The 11,845-nt window shown below is 44.3% G+C and overlaps 2 long non-coding RNA genes across 2 annotated transcripts; one reads left to right on the top strand and one right to left on the bottom strand.

Moving 5' to 3' along the window:
• Positions 1 to 7,449: 7,449 nt before the first annotated feature.
• On the top strand, positions 7,450 to 8,090 carry LOC123651117. Its single transcript, XR_006739606.1, has 2 exons — positions 7,450 to 7,524; positions 7,996 to 8,090. It is a non-coding gene; the product is annotated as an uncharacterized LOC123651117 (long non-coding RNA).
• LOC123651115 lies at positions 7,788 to 11,672 on the bottom strand. Its single transcript, XR_006739604.1, has 2 exons — positions 9,174 to 11,672; positions 7,788 to 9,133 (listed from the first exon to the last, which is right to left on the bottom strand). It is a non-coding gene; the product is annotated as an uncharacterized LOC123651115 (long non-coding RNA).
• Between the last annotated feature and the right edge of the window lie 173 nt (positions 11,673 to 11,845).

Genomic DNA, 11,845 nt, shown 5'->3' with positions numbered 1-11,845 from the left:
CTGGGGGGAGGAAGGGGTCCAAGGCAGGAGGAGACAGGCAGGGGCGCAGAGGATGGGCTGAGACCCACCCCTGTGCCCATGGCAGCCTTGTGGCCCACAGTTCCTTTCAAGATGCACAAATTTGTGCACTGGGCTGCTAGTCCTATATAATAAAAACCTAATATGCTAAGTGTCCAGTTGGCCATTCAACCAATCAAAGGGTAATATGCTAATGATATGCTAAGGCCACTCAACTGCTCACTATGATGTGCACTGACCACCAGGGGGCAGATGCTCTGACCGATAGGTTAGCTTGCTGCTGGAGTCTGACTAATTGGAACTGAGTGAGATGGGCCCAACACACCCTGGAACTCTCCCATGGTCCCTTCCCTGCTGGCCAACCTCCCGCATCCTTCCCTGGCCCTGATCATGTACCATAGTGGGGTCCCTTGGCCTGGCCTGTGCCCTCTCACAATCTGGGATACCTTGGGGGATGTCAGAGAGCCAGTTTTGGCCCAATCCCACAGCCCAGGCCGAGGAATCCCACTGGTGCATGAATTCATGCACTAGGCCTCTAGAAATTTTATAAGTGTACATCTTCAGTATATGTAGATGTGTGTGTAATTGATGAGTTGTATTAATATGGATGATATAAAAATGCACAAAGATAGAAATGCTTAAAAGATTAAAAGTAGCTGAAACCGGTTTGGCTCAGTGGATAGAGCATCAGCCTGCGGACTCAAAGATCCCAGGTTCGATTCCAGTCAAGGGCATGTACCTGGGTTGTGGGCACATCCCCAGTAACAGATGTGCAAGAAGCAGCTGATCGATGATTCTCTCTCATCGATGTTTCTAACTCTCTATCCCTCTCCTTTCATCTCTATAAAAAAATCAATAAAAATACATTTCTTAAAAAATAAAAAATAAAAGATTATATAAAAGTGGTTATATGTTGACTTTCTTCTTTTATTCTTGATACAAATATTCCCTATTTCCCCCCCTTTACCCACCTTCATTCAGCCCTCACCCCTCTCCCTCTGGCCATCACCACACTGTGTTTGTGGGCTATACATGTATGTTCTTTGGCTATATTTTCCTACACCTGAAAGATTTGTCTTGAGAACCCTATTATTGGACCGTAACTGTGAGTTCCACAAAAAAAAGTGACAAGCTGTTTTCAGTGATAGGTCACTAAGCTCTATGTGAACATTTATTCACCTAAACATAAGATTTCTGCACTTTACAGTATGTATCATGCTCCAATAAAAATGTTTACATAATAAAAAGGTAAACTTTTCAAAACTGAAGGACACTGGAAAAAGTCAGAATAGAGTGAAGGGGCATGAAACGTAAGCCACCTCTGGCCCTTCCAACAGAAGACTTGATGTCAGATGAAGGTTCCAGCTGAGAGGCCTGGAGAGTGAGTGGCACCAGCAAGAGAGGGGGGAAGCAAGAAAAGAAGGGGCTTGACACCAGGCAGTTCTTGGTGATGAGGCATAACTGACAGAAAAAAGTCCACATGAATAGACACTTGGGATGGCACACACGCTGCTCCTCCCTTCAAAAGATGATTGGCTTGCCCTCTCCTTGAATCAAGGCCAGCTTTGTGATTTACTTGACCAAACAGAATGCAGAAAAAGTGGTATTCTAGGGCTTCTGAAGCTTGGACGCTCCCCCTCAAAACCCAGCCACCATGCTGAGAGAAGCCCAAGGCCACAGCCAGTATCAACTGCCAGTCACCAAGCCAGTTGGACCTTCAGATTGCAGACCTAGCTGATATTCAACTGCAATGGCATGAGTGTCCTTAAGCAAGAACTTGCCAGCTGAGTCCTGTCACCCATAGAACCACAATAAATAGTAAGTTGCTGTTTTAAGCCACTAAGATTGGGGTGACTTGTTATGTAGCAGTAGATAACAGCCACCAGGAGATGCCTCCAATGACTTCTTAAGATGAATCTACAAAACTTTTCTCTTGATCTTACATGTGACTACAATGTTGGAATTCCTTGAAGGTGATGGGTGGACACAGAAGTGTGTCTCAACCCAGGAGGCATCTGTGATAGCAAGACCAAACACGATGATCTGGGGCCACTCAGTTAAATGGAGGATCTCAAACCACCTCACAGGGGTGTTGCAAAGATTCAAAGAAGAACCTGGCAGATAGTGGTAACTCACCATGTGGGTCACCAGTTAAGATGTGTTTGGCTGCACATAAGAGGACTCAAATCAAAAGGGTTTGAATAAAAAGAAAATGTATTATTTCCCAGGTTTATTAAATTCAAACATTGAAAGAATTTTAAATTACCTCAATACATACATACAATAAAAGGCTAATATGCAAAGTGTCCCCTTAGGAGTTTGACCGGGAGTTCAATCACTCGCTATGACATGCGCTGACCACCAGGGGTGTCAAAGAATGAAGGCCCCAGTGGTTAGCTGGCAGCTAGGGAAGGCAGGCCCTGGCTGGCAGCCAAAGGCCCTGATCAGACCTGATAGCCCACTAGGCCTAGGGACCTATCCATGCACGAATTTTGTACACTAGGCCTCTAGTATTCAATAAGTTTTCTTAAAAATACATATACTTATTGAATGCCAACTAATTGTAAGGCACAGTTATGGGATCTGGAGAAATAGCAAAGAAAGCAAAGCCCTGTAGGTGGCTCAGTGACATCAAGAATTTAGATTCTTTTCCTTTTCCACCCTGCCATCCTCAGCATGACAGCTGAGTCACCAAGTGGTGGCTCTGCCCCCAGTGTTATCTCCTTAACAGCATAACCAGAGGCAGAGCAAGTTTGTTCTGGCCCAACTCTCTCTTTCTAATTCAGCTTAAAATTACATGCAATGAAATATACCCATTTGAAGTGTACAATCAATAAATGCCAAAAGGTTCCCTTACCCGTTGCTATTCTAAGGTATAATTTTATCACATATGTTTGCATGCCTAAACAATGTTTGCTTGTGCTTGGTTTTGAGCTTTATAAAGGGTATCATCCTATATGGAGTCTTCTGAAAAAGGGAAATCTCAGAATGGGAATAATATAAAAATCTGTGTTGGACTAACAACAGATGATATAAAAACCACAAAAAACCTTCCAGAAAACCCCCACAAAAAACCTTCAGAAATGTGCCATTGGCAGAAGACAAATCCCAAGAGAGGGTAGCTCAGGGACAGAGGCAGAAGAATAACTGCCTCAGAGACTGGCAAGATCCACAACATGCCTGCGGCACACCCAGTAAAACAGTGAAAGCAGTTCCAAATGCTACCATGGTGTCAGGCTCATCAAAACTAGCCTCGAGGCGAGGCTGGCTTCACAGTCCATGTCAAGAGCTGTAAAATGTGCAGGACCCACATCTTCCTCATCATTTCTTAGTTCAGTTAGTAAACACTAACTCTGTGCCAAGTTCTAGTGACCAAAACAGACTTTGTCCCATCCTCAAGGATTTATCCATCTAAAGAGTGAGACAGACATACCAATGCTGACACCACAGATGGTCAGGGCTGAGAAGAGGAAAACCCAGAGACCGTTGGAAGCCCAGAACAAACACTGACACACCCTGGGGGATCAGGGAGGCCTTCCTGGAGAACAAGACATCTTAGTTGAGACCTGGAAGCGGTGTGAAATTATTTGAGAAGGAAGTTGTGAGAAAGGGGGTTAGTCCAAAAAGAGGGAAAAGTATGTACAAATGCTTGGAGGTAAAAAGGAGTCTGGAGTATTCTAGACCGGCACTAGACAAAAGAAATAGGAGAGCCACCATGTAATTTTGAATTTTCTAGTAGGTAGGCACATGAAAAAAAACACACACATTAATTTTAATAATGTTTTATTTAATTCGATATATCCAAAATATTACCATATTAACATGTGATCAATATAAAAATTGAGATATTTTACATTCTTTTTTTGTAGTAGTCTTTGAAATCCAATGGGTATGTCACACTTGAAGTACATCTCAATTCACACTAGCCACATTTCAAGTGCTCAACAGTCACGTGTGACTGGCTGCTGGATACTGACCAGCACAGCAGGACCCTCGCTGCTCCAAAAACTGGCATGACTTGGGAGCTTATGAGAAATGCAGAATCTCAGGCTGCTCCCCAGACCCACTGACTCACAATCTGCAGTTTTGCAAGATCCCAGGGGATTTGTTTGCACATTAGTTTGGGGGGGAAATGGGTCCAGTTCTGCCTAAAACATTCTGTGGCTTCCTATTTCCCTCATGACAAAAACTCAGCTATTGACCTTGGCAATCACTCATTCATTCATCACTGCTACTGAGCACCTAGTGAGTGCCAGGCCCTGCACTGGGTGATGCTGGGGACACAGGAGGGATGAAGACAGACCTGCTACCTACCCTCATGGAGCGCTCAGGCAATTTATATAGATAAGTATTTAATCCTTATTTCATTCTGATCATCACAAACATAATGTAAAGTGTGTGAGGAGTATTACAGGTCTGACCTAGTTTTGCGAGGAGGGGGCATCCTGAAAATAACCCAAATACATAGAGAGAGCATGATTAGGGCAAATGGCCATGAGCAGATTAAATGTCCCACTGCAAGGGAGGAGCCTGCCAAGCAACACCAGCCTGTCCATGGTCACTGAGAAGGATCATTTTTAGGCTTCAGAGCAACAGGGATCAACGCCTGAAGGATAGGGTTCCCGGAAACAAGCCAGGGACGGAGCCAGGTGATAGTATCATACAGCTCTCTCTGCATTTGGAAAATGAAGAAGGGACAGCAGTCAATTTGCCAGCAGGGGGAGGACTTGGGGCAAGGAATTGTAGGTTTCCTTTTCTCTAAAGAAAATGTCTTTTAATAAAACACGTGGACTTGTATTAAAATAGTTGAGCAGAGGATAAAAAGCATGCAGGATATAAATGGAACAAGAATTGCCATATGCTGGTAATTGTCAAAGTTGGGTGATGGGGACATAGGCCTTCATTAGAATTCTGCTTTTGAAATTTTCCCTAAAAAAATAATTAAAAAGTGTTTTTCTTTACAAATAATTGGGGATGTTGAAAAGAGATTTTTAGCAGCCGGAGAAGTAAGCTCTTCTTCCCCAAAGAAGAGACTGCAATATCAGAATGTGAGCATCTCCTTTAAGAATGGCATCCAGGAGGAAGGCGGTTAAAGGCACAGACAATGGAACCAACCAAGACTCTTGGGCTCTAGTCCTAGGACTGCCACTTACTAGCTATGGAACCTGAAGCGTTTGATTTCAGCTCTAAATGCCTCTCACGAAACTCTGGGAAGAGAACAGTAGCTGCCTCCTAAAGCCTGTCTGAGGATTACTGAGATTAATCCATAGAAAGGACTTGGAACAGGCCAGGCATGAAAAAGGCCAGGTAGAGATTGGCAGTCATCATTAAAGCACATGCTAGCCAGATTTAAAACCACAAAATGTCTCAAAGCGGGTGCATTCACAGTTGCCTTACCCTAAATTCACTGTCCCAATAGTCACTGACATCATAGCAGAAGACAAAGATTCTCCCAAAACCAAAGACTCCTCTACATATACAAAACCCTTTTATATAATTCAGTTGTTCCCAATGCTTGTAAGATACTATTTAGACAAATTACACAAGTCACATTTAGTGATAATTATGAAAATTCATGGGAGAAAATCCCAGCAGTGGATGTGACTCAAAAGGAAGCTTGCGAGCGCTCCTTCACAGCACATCCCAGCACTCAGCTTCTAGCACTGTTACAGCGCATACCGACAACAGACCTCTATGCTCTTCTTGCCTCCGTAGAATTTTTAAGTAAAATGATTCCTAAAAGGCTTTTTCTCTTAAACGCAAACACATGACATTTTTTTTCTTATTTAAATTTTCTCCCACAACAGCTATTGTTGTTATATTGGTATTCAATGAAAACATGTTCATTGAGGGGAATATCTGTGATACTGTCAGCAATACATAAAAACATGTTTATTGCAAACATTGTTTTAAAGTAAAGCTACCCCACACACCAACTTCCAACACTCAGTAACAACCACTGGTTACACTGTATTCATCATCCTTTCAGACGGTGATGTCTGGGACTGTTTCAAAGTAACATGAGTGGGAAGAAAGGGGGTGGGCAGGGCTGGCTGAGCTGAAGGCTGTTGGGGCTGGTGAAGACCTATGCAGAGACCTCGGTGAGCACATTGGTCATGTTGAAGAAAACAAAGAAGTTCAGCCGAAACCAGTTTGGCTCAATGGATAGAACGTCGGCTTGGGTACTGAAGGGACCAGGGTTCGATTCCGGTCAAGGGCTTGTGCCTTGGTTGCGGGCATATATCCCCAGTAGGGGGTGTGCAAGAGGCAGCTGATCGATGACTCTCTCTCATCGATGTTTCTAGCTCTATATCTCTCTCCCTTCCTCTCTGTACAAAATCAATAAAATATATTTAAAAAAAAGAAAAAGAAAAAGAAAACAAAGAAGTTCAGTGCGTCTAAGCTTAGGCCATAGGGGAGACAGGCTGAGATGGTGATGGTCGGGGCCAGATCACACCAAGCTTCAGTACCAGGAGGAAGGACCTTATCCTAAGGACACTGGAGAAACATGGAACACATTGAAGCAGGAGGGCATGATTAGATTTGTGTTTCACAAATATCCCTCTCACCGCCGAGTGGGGGTGGGTTACAGGGAGAGATGGGGAGCCAGGGGCCAAGGAGGAGGGCAGGCAGAGACAAGGTGGGAGAGACAGGATGTGGCCAAGGTGGGACCATGACAGCAGGAAGGGGCAGATGGGAGCCATCCAGGAGTCCTTGTGGACACTCTGTGGAGGCTGACGGGCTGGTGGGGGAGGGGGGCATGGGGAAGGAGGCATCAAAGATGAAGCCCAATGCTCTCTGAGAGCCTGGGGTAAACCCTGAGATAGAGACTGAGAGAAGTGGGTTTGCAATTTGGGATATAGTGCGTGTTAAGGACCCAGAGATCAACCAGGCAGAAGGAGAAAGGGAATGGTGGTGCCCTTATGAAGCCACTCACATCTGGGGCCCAGGGAAGATGCAGGGGTTTAGGGCAGAGTGGGCATCAGAGACAGCAAACCAACCATAAGAGAGATTAAGATGGGAGTTGAGAAGAGCTCTTCCCACATTTCAGGGATCAGTGAAAACAGGAACTTCTTGTAAAGAAGCAAGGCATAGGAAGAAAATCAGCGGGAAGCAGTGTCAGAGAAACCAAAGGGAGAGTGTTTTGTAGAAGGGAATGCTAACACTGCCAGTTTTTGCCAAGATGGTCAATAAGTGAGCCTAGAAAAGTGCCCACCGAGCCAAGTTTCTTTTCTTTCTTTTTTAAAAATATATTTTATTGATTTTTTACAGAGAGGAAGAGAGAGGGAGAGTTAGAAACATCGATGAGAGAGAATCATCGACCAGCTGCCTCTTGCACACCCCCTACTAGGGATGTGCCCGCAACCAAGGTACATGCCCTTGACTGGAATCAAACCCGGGACCTTTCAGTCCACAGTCCAAACCGGTTTCGGCCCAAGTTTCTTACTGTCAGAGAAAGACGTTACAAAGAAAGCAAGGAGGGAAGGTGCGAATGAACCTTTTAGGGTTGGATTAGAGTCAGAAATATCAGTATTGCCCCAGTTAGTTTGGCTCAGTGGACTGAAGGGTTCAGAGTTCATTTCCGGTCAAGGGCATGTACTTTGGTTGCAGGCTTGATCCCGTTTGGAGCACATGCAGGAGGCAACCAATCGATGTGTCTCTCTCACATTAATATTTCTCTATCTCTCCCCCTCCCTTCCAATCTCTCTAAAAATCAATAGAAAATTGTCCTCAGGTGAAGATTAACAAAAAATTAAATTAATAAACACACACACACACCTATATCTATCTATACATACACACACAGAAATACAGATGTGTGAGCATACCTGGATTTGTACACATACGTATATTTCCTAGCTCTGTCAGCCAAGAGGGACTAGATACAGTGACACCCCAGTAGCAATGACCGTACTCAGTGCTCAAACCTAGGTTTCTAATATCTTTCTCCAATAAAAGGAACCTGGGCTCTTGGAGAAATGGCTGATTCCAGGGCTGGGGAAGGGAAAATGCAAGATAAGCCTGAATCATCTTATAATGCCAGAGAGTAAGGAAGTAGGTACTCAAGAAAAGAGAAAGAACACAGGAACCAACCTGAAAAGCCCCTATGGCCAAAACGGAAATAACTGTAGTGAAAAAAATTAATTATGATAGTACAGGATTATATACAAAGAATAAAATAAATATCCATGAGTTCATACTTATAAAAATGAGTGATTATACAAATAAAATAAATGGGGTAAAAGAGACAAACCTTCATACAGAAGAATTCTAAATAGTAAATGTAGAAGAAATGAGGGAAATAGAAAATGAACACTAGAATACCACAGTAATTATTGTGTCTCAAGCAAGATCCATGATGAATGCTAAAAACCGTGGGTGGAACTTTGAGGAGAATCAGGACATCCGCACAGTCTCAAAATATCTTCCCATACTTATTAACTATGACAAATAGTCTCCTTTTGAGTGTGGGCTGGATTTCGTTACTTGCTTTGAACAGAGTAAGAAAAGGGAAAACCAGTAACATTATACTTAAGAAACCTGATACACCCCGCCTTAAAGGAGTGATCCAGATAAATATCAGCTGAGTGGCATTCTTCCCCAAACCTATAATCCCACTCTAACCATGAGATAAATATTATAGAAATCCAGACTGAGGAGTGGTATACCTCAAAACTGTCAAGGTTATGAAAACCGAGGAAAGATTGAGAAACTGTCACAGTCTGGATGAGACAAAGGAGACATGGTGAATAAATGCAACATGGTATCCTAGATTGGATCCTGGGACAGAAACAGAACATTAGTGGAAAACAGGTAAGATATGAATAAAGTCTGAAGTTTAGTTAGAATACTAATCAACATAAATTTCCTACTTTTGAAAAATGTACCATAAATATATAAGATCTTAACTTTAGGGGAAGTTGGGTGCAGGGTATTGCAGTGTATATGGGAAATCTTTTGTATTTTCTTTGCAACTTTTCAGTAAATTTAAAATTATTTAATATAAAAAAGTTATTTAAATATTTACTGTCTTGGCTAAAAGTCATCACCTGTAGAGACCAAAAACTCCCTTCATCTGACTCTTCAAATCTTACCTCATGTGTTCTCTCTCCACCTGAGAAACTGTCACAGACTGGATGAGACAAAGGAGACACGAGATCTCCTAATACCTTAGACTAGATCACGTACTTCCTCTGGGCTCCAACAGCACCCTGGAACTCCTGCCATCCTGGCCCTCCCTGACCCCCATCTGGTCAGAGGGTCTCCCCCACTTGATGGGTGCTCTCAGAGGGCAGGGTGGAGGCTGTCTCAGTCATTGCTGTATCTCTCTCCAGTGAGGAGTGAAGAGTGTCTGTCTTCCTGACCACAATGGCAGGCAGAAGCTGTGTTGGGTCCTCATGACTTCTCCCAACGTAATCCGAACCCCTCTGGGCTCAGAGCCTGCCAGAGCCCAACTTCCTCCTCTCTCCTACCCCATTCACCCACCTGAGGCTCCATAAATAATGTCTCACCCACCCAATTACCAAACATCCACACACACTCCTGCCTCCAATACACCGACTGTCAGAAACACTTTGTGACTAGTTGAAGTGGCCAGTCCGCAGCCCTTCCCAGCAGACAGACACCCTTGCAGAAACCCCTCACCCCCAGCTAAAGCAGGTTGAGCAGAGCTTGACAGCCAACCCCAGCGATCTGATTCTTGTCATTTGGAATGGGGACAGAGGAGCTGTGGGCACTGCACTGGAATGTCACATGGAGTCAGGGCAAGAGTGACCCAGGGCCAGCCCAGCTCCTGCAAACAGAGGAAGCAGCAGATGCAGATGCTCCTACCTTAGCGACCTCATCTGGGCCTTCATACCACAAAAATGCCAATGACTACCCAAATTACACCTCCAGTCCAGATTTCACCCCTGCATGCCAGATTCCTAGATTCCACTGCTTGCTCAGCAAGTCCACTGGGATGCTTACTAGATCCACATCCACAGCCTCTCTTGGTCTTCCTCATATAGTTACTGGCATTCCCTCCTTCCTCTGCTAAGGCTAAAGTCCTTGGTTGTTGATTCCTCTTTTTCACCCCACACCTATCCCCAAATTCTGCCTACTCATCCTTCAAACTATTGTATATCCAAAATCCGACCACACCTCCCACCTCCACTACTCCTCCTCAAGCTAAGCCACCACTCTCTCTGGCTGGATTAGTGCCGTAGCCTCCTCACTGGAGTCCACTTCTATCCTTGTGTCCACATGGCAGCCAGAGGAATCCTATTAGTATCACATCATTCTTCAACTCATAATGCTCTGATTTCTTATCTCACTGAGAATCAAATTCAAGTCAGGATGGCTCATCCCTACTCCATATGTTGTCAGCTGGGAGCTGGGCTAGATGGCATCACTCATGTCTAGCACATCAGCTGAAACAGAGGAACAGCTAGGGGCTGGCTGGGCCTCTTTCCACATTTCTCTCCAGCAGCATAGCTGGATTTCTTTATACAGAAGCCCAGGGCTCCAAGATAGCAAAAGCACAAGCTGCCAGGCCTCTTCAAGGCACAGGCCTCCTCAACTGCATCACTTTCACTACATTCTATTGGTAAAGCGAGGCAAGGTCAGACCAGATTAAAGAAGGAGACTTCACCTTCTAATGGAAAATAACAGCAAAGAATGGGTGGCCTTCGTTAATCTCACAGTAACAGCCTCATCATTGGCCTCTACTTCAATCCATAATCCCCTATTGTCAATTCCCCCCACAACAGTCTAAGGGACCTATTAACATATATAACTGACCATGCCTGTTTCCACTATTTAAACTTCTTGCCTTGGTCAGTGTGGCTCAGTTGGTTGGGCATTATCCTATGTACCGAAGGCTGCCATTTGATTCTGGGTCAGGGCACATGCCACAGTTTAAGGTTTGATCCCCGATAGGGGGCATGCAGGAGGCAGCTGATCAATGTCTCACTCTTACATGGAAGTTTCTCTTACACTCCCTCCTCTCCCTTCTTCTCTCTCCAAAAATCAGTTAAAATTTTTTAAGAATAAAATTATTTTACAGCTTCCCACTATACATGGGGTAAGGACACACACTCCTTACAGGATCTATGTGGCCTGATCGCTTGCTCCCTGTCAGCTTTTAGGTTCTAACCATGTTACACACACACACATACACACACACACACACACCAGATTTAATGGAGTTAATGCCTACTCCTTCAGATCACCTCAAACCTCACTTCTAGGGTCCAGATTAGATTTCCTGTCAAGTGCTCTTATAGCACTTTCTACCTTTCTCTGTATTTCATATTGTGTGATTAGTTGATGAGTTGAACCCCCCCAGCCAAGACCGTGAGCTCTTTGGAGGCAGGGAAACTATTTTGTTCTCTGCAGTCTTCCCACAAAGCTAAGGTAAGATGAAAACATTTGTTGAATGTCTGAGACCTCAAAAAAATTTTAAGGCAGCTCCTTAAAGTTCTGTGGAAATTGAATTGACAGTCTCTAGGATGCTGGGATCAGGATCTGAGCTCTGAAATCATCCACACATCCATCCTATATAATAAAAGCCTAATATGCTAAATGTCCAGTTGTCCGTTCAAACAAAGCATAATATGCTAATGATATGGTAAAGATGCTCAACCGCTCACTATGACATGCACTGACCATCAGAGGGCAGATACTCCGATCAGTAGGTTAGCTTGTTGCTGCGGTCTGGCCAACGAGGACTGAGTGAGAAGTGCTGGACACACCCTGGAACCCTCGTGCAGCCTCTACCCCTGGCCAGCCCCACCCTGATCAGCCACGAACTCCCTAATTGGGGATGGGGCCTGCCAACCAACCA

Source organism: Pipistrellus kuhlii, unplaced genomic scaffold (genome assembly GCF_014108245.1).
Source record: "Pipistrellus kuhlii isolate mPipKuh1 unplaced genomic scaffold, mPipKuh1.p scaffold_m20_p_38, whole genome shotgun sequence".
NCBI classification, from domain to species: Eukaryota; Metazoa; Chordata; class Mammalia; order Chiroptera; family Vespertilionidae; genus Pipistrellus; species Pipistrellus kuhlii.
This window is presented reverse-complemented; position numbering and strand designations above follow the sequence as displayed.